At 35.0% G+C, this 11,383-nt stretch overlaps 1 long non-coding RNA gene and 1 pseudogene across 1 annotated transcript; one reads left to right on the top strand and one right to left on the bottom strand.

The window, feature by feature from the left end:
- The first annotated feature begins 139 nt into the window (after positions 1–139).
- Positions 140–1,300, top strand: LOC148957484 (uncharacterized; annotated as a pseudogene).
- A 1,935-nt stretch (positions 1,301–3,235) lies between these two features.
- LOC148957483 (uncharacterized) lies at positions 3,236–11,383 on the bottom strand. Its single transcript, XR_016145217.1, has 3 exons — positions 11,225–11,383; positions 5,441–5,709; positions 3,236–3,473 (listed from the first exon to the last, which is right to left on the bottom strand). It is a non-coding gene; the product is annotated as an uncharacterized LOC148957483 (long non-coding RNA).

Here is an 11,383-nt window from a genome sequence, read left to right as displayed (position 1 = left end):
TTAACCAGACTTGGATGGGGCGCCACTGTTTGTAAGGATTTGGTTTAAGTTTACCCCTTCTGTAAATCTACTGCCAAGTGCCTCTGACTTCAATACTGCTTCTTCTGTTCGTGCTGCAAAGCCTTCTCATTGCTAATCAATGAAGTTGTGCGTGTTGTACGCCTGCCTTTTCCTTGGATACCAAGAAGAACTCGCTACCCAAACTTATGATGGCCCCCTGCCTTGTCTTCTAATGCGCTACATAGACGATGTTGTTGGTGCCACTTCACTCCTTATCAACCAGTTACAGGACTTTATCAATTTTGTCAACAACTTCATCCTGCTCTGTATTTCACTAACACAACAACAGAAGAAACTCTGGCATTTTTTGACATTCAACTCTCTATCTCTGGCGACCATATCACCACCTCTGTTCATTACAAAGAAACCGATTCTCACTGCTACTTTGAATACATCTCATCACACCCAAGCAAATGCAAAGATTCAATTCCGTATTCCCAATTTCTCCGCCTTCGCCGTCTCCGTTCGCAACAAGAAGATTTCAATACAAAGGCTCAGGAAATGTCTTGTTTCTTCAACAACAGCAGTTATCCAAAAACAGTAACCTCTTCTGCCTACGAACAAGTATAATAAATGACACAAGAAACTGCTTTGGATCCCGCCAATCAAACAATCACCCTTACCTTCCATCCAGTTAACAAGCAGATCAAACAAATTGCATACAATAATTTCCACCTGCTAACTGATGAACATGAAGCTTCGGACATTTTTAAACATCCACCCCTTATGGCAATATAAGTGATATACTTGTCCACACAAAGATACAAACTACAACAGACACTTTTGGAACAACACCTTGCCACCACCCAAAATGCCGCACATGCTCCCATGTTCACTCTTCAGCCACGATTACCAACCACAACAGCTACTTCCACATAAAGACAAATTTCACACGCACTTCTTCCTGCCTTATTTACTGTATCAGCTGCACCAAATGCGACTTTCACTACATTGGGGAGACGTCCCGTAAGCGTTTTGGTGAGCATCTCCGCAATGTAGAGAGAGAAGAATATAAACACCTTTAGGAATCAAGAATCATGGCCATACACCAGCCAACATGAAAGTCACTGGACTTTGCTATGCACCTCATAACAACAATGAACGCAAAACCCTTGAAAAACGTATTATCTTTAAATTTTTAAACAATTTTCGTTTCTTTCCAAATCCAGCTATTATTAATCTTATCTATACGTTTTCCACCCCCTCACACATTTCCACCTCGTCTTACGTTCTACGTCGTATTCCTACTACGTTCCATATAGTTAATCTTTCGATTCTACTGTTCTATTCTCTTCTTAACCGTTTCTCCTTCTATTCTCTTTTACCTGATGAAGAGTTATGCCCGAAGCATCGTGCCAAATATTCATTTCTTATACAAAGTCGTTATTCTATTGCACTAAATTTTCTTCTCATTACTACCTATGGAGTTACTGCACGAACTCAGTCTCAAACTCAACTGCCCACAAAGAGATCATATCCATGTTGCGGCAGCCTCGTTGAGGCAGCCTCGTTGTTCCTGTACCTGAGACATCATATCATGCCAAATTTTGATGAGAAAACCAATCTCTAGCACAACATCAACTTTCATATTCAAAATCCGGAGTTATTTATAGTCCACTGCCTCTATAATACGACTGTTTCTAAGACATCAATAGATTTGTCATATAATTATCAATCAAACGTAATGTTAATTTATAATTAGATACTGTTACAGTTAAGTTAAAAACATTACTAAGAACGTCATATTAGTAACGAACTAAAAAACTTAACAGATAACCAAAAGCATTAACGTAAGTTGTTGAAGAAAATAGAACAAACCAAGCAAATCGATGACTGGGGGTGGCATTCCAAAGATCTGGAGTCAATAAATGTGACAGGAGCATCGGCTCATTTTTTGGGACAAAAGCAAAAATTATCTTATTTTTGGGTCAGGTTTTGACCAACCGACTTTTAGTTAGTAGATACGTTTCTTGGCTCATAAAATTGTCAGCTACTTAAGGAACTAATTTGGAGATGATCATTTTCCAATACTTTACTTTTGTGTGCTACGGAAGACGACTTGTTTTCAACTCAATTCTTTTATATTAATATTTGAGAATAGCTCACGGGGACAATATTGTCAATATCATCTACAGCGTTCTCTCGCGCAAGATTTACTTATTTTAGGTGAACGGATTTGTGTCTTTTCATTGGAATTCTGGAAAAAGCTAATATCATTTTAATCTCCTGTGCAGGCTTGCGAACTGATGTGTCGTGAGATTACAGTTTAAGTATGATATTTAAGCTGCTACAATACCCGGTATAATTACACACGATTGGGCAAATATTGGGATGTACTTCTTTTTGCACTACTGTGTTAAAAAACGTGGTTGCCATTGTTAACACTTGCACCCCTAGACAGAAATGTTTTTAACGTTTGCGAATTGAATCGTATAGCATAAGACATGGCCACCAGGCTCCCACTGCTCTTTGATAATTAACTCTTGCAATTTCCATCCATAAACGTAATTGAATGGGCCATCGATGCCAGGGGGAAAAAGAGAGAAGGTAAGATTATGTTACCTGAGCTTTTCTCAGAAAGCATTAAATGGCAATTGATCACTGTCACTGGGTGCAAGCAAAGACCGAGATACAACTTTTGGTTTTTGGGGGGGGGGGCAGCCATGATAAATAAGGGTAGCAACATCCATATTTTACTAATAAAAGTAATTTACTTATGCTGTTTAAGTTGTTGGGGGAGCCAAGCCCCCAGCCTCCCCCTCGGCATCTCGGCCCTTGGGTGCCAGTACATCAAAGCATCTATCCTGGTTACGTCACCCAACCTCAGCGGGTGTGCAATTTCACATACTGCCAAAAATTTCTTAAACTGTTCATTTCAATATTCTTTACTGCATTACAATCCTTCGCATGAGATCTCCAAGATTTACCAGAGATTTAAAATCTCATCAACAAAGTCCTATTTTCTATCCACAACAATTACAGACAACTAGATTTGTAAATACATTGCAGATTTTTTAACACTAATATTGTCTCTACTAAGGTGAACGTGCAGGGATGTGACAAGGCGTGGTTAGAATGATAATTTGCTGATGCTCCAGCCCTGCAGCATCAAAATAAATATAAAGCTTTCCATGTTGTGCAGCAAATTTTACAGTATAATGTCTTTGTGCATGTATTTTAGATGCTTTGTTCGAAGTTTGAAAAAGATAGTCCTAACACTTGCATAACTATCACCTGATTGTCCGCAATCCACACAGCCAATATCCATTAGGTTCAAAATAATTGCCAGCCAGTTTTCGTATCTGAAAAGTGTTTCCCTCGATTGTGAAACAGTTTTTTTGTGGTAGAGGATGGCATTCTAAGATTGAAAGTCTAATCTCCTTTTCTCTCTCGCTTTCAAAATATGTTTAATACTGCAAAAGAAAAATTGATCAACACATTAAAAATCAAATGATATGATAGATGTGATAGATAAATAAAATAAAAATAGACATTATAAATAAATATAATTAGATATTAACTAGATAAAAGAAGGAAGACTTGCACTCATCTTGGTTCAAATTGACTGCTAGGGATGCAATAAACTTCCTTTGGTAATGCAACAAGGTATTCAAATTATTCGCTGTTTTCTTACATACTTCCGATAGCCCCCCCCCCCTTCTTTTTCCATAGTAATACGTCTATAATAAAATGGCAAAGAAGGACAGATGTCACCGCTACAATATTTCATTTCAGTGAACGAGAAACAGTTACTGAAGTTAACGAGACATTTACTTCGTATTTACAGCTTCCAACAGGAGATCGATGTTTAACGGGGAAAGCAAAGTTACTTGCAAAACAAAGTCACCAAACAATTTTAGGCGACACACGGTTGCCTTGAATAACAAATATTCAGCCTAAAGTAACTGCTGGCCACACAAGTTTAAAATAACACGAACCAATATTAAAAATGAAAAACCCAGTATTGTCAGAGATAGGCAGGTGATAATCTATGAGCGATGCATTTCCATCACATTCTAAAGCTACAATGGTTTGCAAAAAGCACAGAGAATTAATCTTATTGTGAATTTTCTGCCAATCGAGAAACAGGATATGATTTCAAACTGGCTCAAGGGCACTTTATCGAGCGTTTCGCGTTTATTTTTAGACACATCTGGTGTTTGTCAACACTTCTGACACGAAACTTAATCCAGGTGTTACCATGAAAACAAAATCGACCAAAGTTGAATCGTACAAAGCCACCAAAATTGTACTGACTTATTAAAACGTAATGCAGAAATAACAGTCAGATGTCTTCAATATAAATACCACATTATCAATTATTAAAACCAAATTATCAATAAGGAAGCAGCCTTCAAAGTTGCTTAAAAACTCTGATGAAGTAACATGAATCTGCTTAAAAGTTGCAAAAATCTGTGCATACAGCACCCATTAAATCTTTTCCGAAAGTCAAAAACATAAGTTTCATAATACAAGAAGAAGAGAGCAAACTAAAATTAACTTTGGAAAAAACAAGTCAAGTCTACGAGCAGGCTAAGATGCAGGAAACTTGAGCTTTAAATTTGAGAGGAATAAAGAATAAAAACATTTGGTTATCAATTATTCAAAATTTCTTTAATGAAATGTGTGAAAAACATGTCAGGCATCGAAGAGAAGAGCGCTATAGCTTTTTGCCAAAAATGTAAAAAACGTACCAATGAATCACCAGTCAAGCCACTTTTTATTTGGTTTCAGCCCCCCCCCCCCATTTTTAGACTCTCCACTTTCCGCAACGCCCCAAGTTTACTGGTCTTAAAACAATTTATAATATGTGAACGTAGAAAAATCAATGTTGAAATAAGATCAACATTGATAACACCCGAGCCACATCAAGCTTGGGCAAAATTATTTTGTTCTGATAAAAAAGAGTGTAGTTAACTTGGGCTCCTTCCCTTTGCGAAAAAGTTGCTTAGTCTTTCAATTATTAGCTGCTTATAAGCACAGAAAGATATAAAATACATAATATATAAATATTGAAATATATAAAAAGTGGCAGTGAGAGATTCATATGCGAAAATGCTTGAAAAAATTTAGAATGTAAACTCTAAGCACTGCCCTGTATTGACTGGATTCCATTTCTCTATTACCATGGCTTGCAAAGGAATGTGCAATGGTAACAATAACTTTCCCAGCCAATCTAAAACTATGTTACATTGAAAAAATCGTGTGTTTAAACAATGATAAATTGGCGCTTCTAAGGCTGGAGTGTTGCTCCGTGAATGGGCTGGTGCTTTCGATGTCATATCACGTGTGCAAGCCAGTCCACTCAACTAGTCCTTATGTTACTATCACTCATATCGAATGCAATCATAATGAATGACGTCATAATATAAAAACTTACAATTAAAATGCCAACACTGTCAGCTTTTGCTCGCCTCATTCTTTGATTTGATACTTTGCCCCTGTTGGTTAGGCTGTGTAGTTGCTAGGCTCATCGAATCCAATTGCCCTGGCAATTGCGAAGTATCGGCACAAGACTCTCCTTCATTTAGGATATCACCCATAGCATTCCTTCGACCAGACCTTCCACTGCTGACAAAAGAGGCTACGATTCTGTCATCTGCGACTGGAACTCCCGTTGCATTAGACATCAGAAAAGAGCGGTTGATACTAGAGAAAAATACATGAGAAAATTAAAATCTGCCAAAAAATGTTTAGCTGAAAAAATCAAGATGTCCAATGAATAACATAAATTGTGCAATGCTTTCATCTCGTGGAAAATTATAGATCTTCGCCAGTTGGCTTTTCAGAATTTATTGTGAAATTCAGAAACAATGATGAATTCCCTATATAGAATGAGCTGACAATGTCTGACGATGGGCAGTTGATGACTGAACTATTTGAATGCGCAAATTTGGCTATTTGCAACGATTTGCAACTTTTTCATTGTGAAGAAGCAGAACAATTTAATTCTGAATAATTTTCTGCGGGCGAAAATCAACATTTCAACTTATATAATGTATACAGCTAATAATGGCGAAGCAAACTTAAGACAAAAATGGCAAACAGGACCCCCAAAGCCTTTACTGTTTTATAAGGAACATTTATAGGAAACTTCATTTCTCTTTTCGTATTGTAAACATCGCATTTTTTATGTGATTTTCAAAAACCTTTTAAAATATTATATTAAAGAGTACATTGAGGCGGACGTTTATATTGATCACCCATAAAAACTCGAAAACCTAGGTCTGAAGAACTGTGAAATTAACTAAGCATAGTCGAAACTGCCAGGTTCAAAAAACAAGTAAACGCTTGCGGCAGGGGCTTCGATGCAATGCAAGTTGGAAAGTTAAGGACCAAGAACAAGCTAAAGGATATTAACAAAACGTTTCTATTTTTCGGATAATTACAGGCTCGATAACTTTTAATTTTGTTCTTACTTCAACATTGATTTTTGTTATAACTACAAACCATAAATTGTTTCTAAAACCACTAAATAACAATTCTGTGTGGCATTTTCAGTAGCGTTTGGTTAGCTGACCAAATTTGCTTTGTTTTGTTAACATGAAAGCAAATTTTCAAACACACATAGTATTTTTTCGATTTTGCATCTGTTGCTGGGTAGGTCCTTACGTTGTACTTATTTTGTGTCAAATCGAGCCTCGATGCTCTTTTAAACTGTGTTCTCCACTGGAACTTGTGCTAAGCAAACATGATTTACAGTTTGCGGAAAATTGATAATTAATTTGCTTAGACGGTTGCAACAGCTTCTATCAAATTTGGAGTCAATTATTTGTTCCCGAATGACATCTACGTTAAACAGTTAAGCGCCAACGGATAAACAGTAGCCTTCAGGATGACATGGAAATGTTGCGTATTTCGTGTAGCTAAAATCACAAAAAGATCATTGGTGCTTTGATTACCGCGTGGTTAGAGCTTTGACGCATTAAAAACGCTTCTACAACCACGTAAAAAACATGCAACAATTTCTTAAAAATTACAATTGTGACGTCATGAGAGGTAGATTTATCGCTAAGCTTATGAAGAGTAAAAGTATTTTTTATGGTTACGTTGAAGATTTTAGCAAAAAATCAGAAAGATAAGCACAAACATTGATTTGCACGATAAGATGGCTTAAACATCTGCCTTGTCAAATTCGGCGCATTTCTTAACTGTATACAAATGGAAAACTCTATTTTTTCGAGTGAGTGTCGAGAGAAATTGAATTAAACGCTTTGTTTTCGAAAAAAATCGCTGGCAGCTACTTTCACAACAACAGCGTGATGCCAAAATCAGTATAGAATGACCCAGTGCTGCAGCATAGCTGACACTGTTTCAACTGTGTGCAAAACAGGCCATTTTAAGATGTAAGGAGGCAAACGGACGTTTCACAAAATACATTGCTGAACAGGGCGCCAGAAGTAGGGGAAAGGCTGCACTGGCCCCTCAGTGATTGCTGAATTGCTTTTTATTTCCTTGGAAAACTTTCAGAACCTTGCTATAGAAAGTATAAATAAATATGAAAATGAAAACTGGAGTCTCTAGCCATGAGGGAGCCATGCCTGCTCTATAATTTTAAATGGACTCAACAAAAGGAAATAGCAAGAAACAGCAATAAAATCTTAATTGCTGCAAACTACCAGGCACTGTGGAGCAGGGGGCTGAGGGGAGGGTTTAATAAGTGCAAAATATTAAGAAATTAACCACCCATATAGCCTCTTATTATTTGGTTTTAGCCTATCTACTTTTTAGACCCCAAACTTTTCTCTCCACGCTCCACGGTGCCCGACTACATAATCAAGAAATACTCTCATCCAATTGTTCTTTTTAGCATTCTAATTAAAAACTAACACAATATATTTAATAAATAAAATGTGCCATTCAAAGCAAAAAAAGACACAGCATCACCGAGTTCTTGCTATGTATAGCACTTACAATATACAACATTTAATACTTACTAACAAGAGAAATAAACATAATAATATTAGAAAGATTAAAACGTACCAAAGGTGCGTCTTAAGATATCCGTCAGAAGGGATAACTTATAATTGAATTGATCAGTGATTTGAGTTATTCCTACAGACCTTTCCAACATCTAGCCCTAGACAGACCTTTAAAGAGAAAGATAATTTGAAATCATAAAGTCAGATTGTGACCCCTACTTCATCATTTTGAGAAAACAGTGAATTTAACTTGTTTAATATCCTTTACCTGAAAAAATATTTTTCTTCAGAAAAAAGCACAACAGCAGTGTAATTAGCTGCTTTTTGGGTGGTACTCATGGGTGGTACAAAAACGCTCTGCCCCCCCCCCCCCATTCATTGTTTGTGCTTGGATACTGCCAATGATAGGAAAAAATATCAACCCTCATCATGTTCAAATTTCAATGATAACAATGACAAGAAGAACAATGTCATGAGCCCCCCCTTGGTAAACTTTTACAACTATATCCCTGTTGGTACTGGCATGGTAGGGGTAGTTGGTGTGGGAGACAGCACCTTTCAAAGTAAGAGTGGTGCTAGGCACAAGCATCCTTCAGAAAAGATTAAATACATTCATTCATTTAAAATGTTCTACTTTTATATATAAGTGTTATTTTGTTAATTTCAATTAATTTACCTACAGTTTACCTCTAAATTCTTTTTTAGCAGCTAATTAAATTCAAATTGTTATAAGAACAAAGGCACATTCCAAATTGAAGTATGATGAGAGAGATAATGACCTTAGGACCTACTACTAGTGAGGGGCTGAAGCCAGTTATTAGAAAAATTATCAGTATTCTTAGTCAAAATATATGAGAGTATTCAAGAAAATTTCTGCTATTGCAGTGATGATAAAATTTTTTATTGCATATAAACAAACTGAAGCCTTCAGGCTACCTCATGAACATTGTTAAAAACACAGCATGATAAAATCATATGTATTATTTAATAATTGACCAATATGCCATACCAAAAATCAAAGAGGAATCAGCATACACACTGTGAAGGCTGCCACTGCTTCACCATGTGGTGTATCAGCAGTGAAAGTTTGTAATAAGACTAAAAGCAGGTATATAAGGAACATAATAGCCAGCCTTTTACTCTGCCACTACAATCATCATATTAGCATTAAACATTTTATTTTTAAGCAGAATAATATTGCTTTGTTTCAATGTTTGTTTGATAAATCTTTTGCTTTTATAGATTTTAAGGTAGTAACGTACATAAAATAATTTAACAAAGTTTATCAAACAATACATTGTGCAAAGATTTAAGTTGGTTGGAACTTCAGGAAATAAATAATTTAAGGTCTTTAACATTTTACATAAAATCTCGAAGCAGAAACAAATCATTTTGCCACAGCAAAGATGAAAGATTTGAAGCAAAGAATAGGAAACCAAAAGGAAAATCCTATCGTTTGATAGCAGGATACTATATATATACATGATATGATTGCTTTTAAAATAAAACATTTTTCTCATTTTCTACATACACATAACTCATTGTTGATGCAAAATTAAAAAAGGTCTTGAATAATAGCACTTAATGCAAAATTTAATCATCTTTTGCTCTTTGAGTGATAGCTATAACATTTTATAGTCATAATCCTTCTAGAAAGACACTGCAAATAACATCTATAAACCAAATCTTTAAAAATCTTACAACTATAAGCTTGCTTTACACTATGTGACAAAACAGCTTGCAAAAAGAAGAGCCCATTTCTAAATTAAAAAAATCAAATTGAAACAAATTTCACAATGAACTAATTAGACATTAATATTCCTTTTTGTAATGTTAAACTACTTCGGTTGGAGAAAAAAGGTCTGTAAAAAATCATTGTTTCTTTCTTGAATCAAATCCACTACAGCAAGTGGATCTAATTTTACCAGCCAAAACAGACTTAAAATTCTTTGGTTTACATAATAATGCTACCTGCTCTGATTCATGTCAGAATTCTCGAGAACACAATAGGTATGCAGACAAATGGAAGGAGTCTCTATGGCAACAAGTGTTTGGAACAGATATTCTATACAGTTTGATTTCTGTCCACTTTAAATATCTATAGGTTTGTCATTCATTTAATAATTTGTGTTCATTATCAAAAGTTGCTAATATAAAGAAATTTATATATGTCTTTGAAAAATTATACAAACTTACTGAACCATCCTTCACACCATAAATAAAAAATCCTGCTAACAAAATTCATGAAATATATTGACATAAAAAGAGTTAAAACTAACTTCTCTTATCAAGCATTTCTCAGATTTTAAGAAAATTTTAGGTTTTAAGTCTTTTCTAATATTTAAAGTTGTTTTAATTGTAGTGTTTATAGTTTTTTTAAATTTTTTTCAAATGCTAAGTTGAATCTATCTTCAGTTCATCATTATTTGAATATTGATCAGTTTATACAATGATTTGTTGTCAGGAAAATGTTGTGAATATTTTTAAACGAAAATATCTTAACAATATATCAGAGTACCAGATTTTATGATCAAGTAAGATTTTCTTTGATTTCCATAAAGTAGTGTGATAGCAAAAAATATGATTCCTTATTTGAATCAAAATCTAGGCAGTAACCAGCAGAAAACATTTTTAGCAATATCTTAAAGTTATCTTATTTTAAATATTTCAAATTATGAAAAATGCCTTGACAAAAACTGAAGGTAAATTTTACACAAAATTCGTCTCACCAACCTTGTTCTATTAGATACTGCCTTATTAACATCTAGGCGACTAGCTTTACATCCAGATTTTCCTTCATGAGATTCATCACAAGCCCAACATGCCATATGGTGAGATAACCTTATCTATATAGTAGCTTTACATCGCATTTTTTATTTTCTCCAAACCATTTTTGGTAATTCCATCAATATGAAGAACTTTAGAAATAAAACCGATGATATACCTACAGTTACAGAAGTCCATTAATTTAAGTCGCTTATCAATAGCCTGAAGTGAATTCAGATTTATTTCAATTCGATCATTTAGAAGAAAAACCTTTCTGTACAACCAGTGTTCTTATAAAAAGGTTTCTTTTGCAAGTCTCCTAAAAAGCAGACCAATTAGTAAACCTTAAAAAACTCTATGTTAAACAAGGAAAGACGATCTGGAAGCCATTTTCAAAACTTCACACGCATAAGGTTTATATTAAAATACTGAAAACGTTTCAGACAAACTGGTAGTCTTCTAGATTTTCAACTTACCTTTGAAAGCAGATGATTTCCCGAATTTTCAATATATGCTCCTAATTATAACCAAGGCTGAGATTTTCTATACATGAATGCCTAACCATTTGTTTAACTTCAACAAACACAATCAGCTCGGCGAAATCGAAGCATTCACACTGAATGGTGAAAACTAAA

This window comes from Rhopilema esculentum, unplaced genomic scaffold (assembly GCF_057945365.1).
Source record: "Rhopilema esculentum isolate cy_ngs unplaced genomic scaffold, ASM5794536v1 HiC_scaffold_24, whole genome shotgun sequence".
Lineage (NCBI taxonomy): Eukaryota > Metazoa > Cnidaria > Scyphozoa > Rhizostomeae > Rhizostomatidae > Rhopilema > Rhopilema esculentum.
The sequence above is the reverse complement of the archived record's forward strand: the minus strand, read 5'-3'. Positions and strand labels throughout refer to the sequence as shown.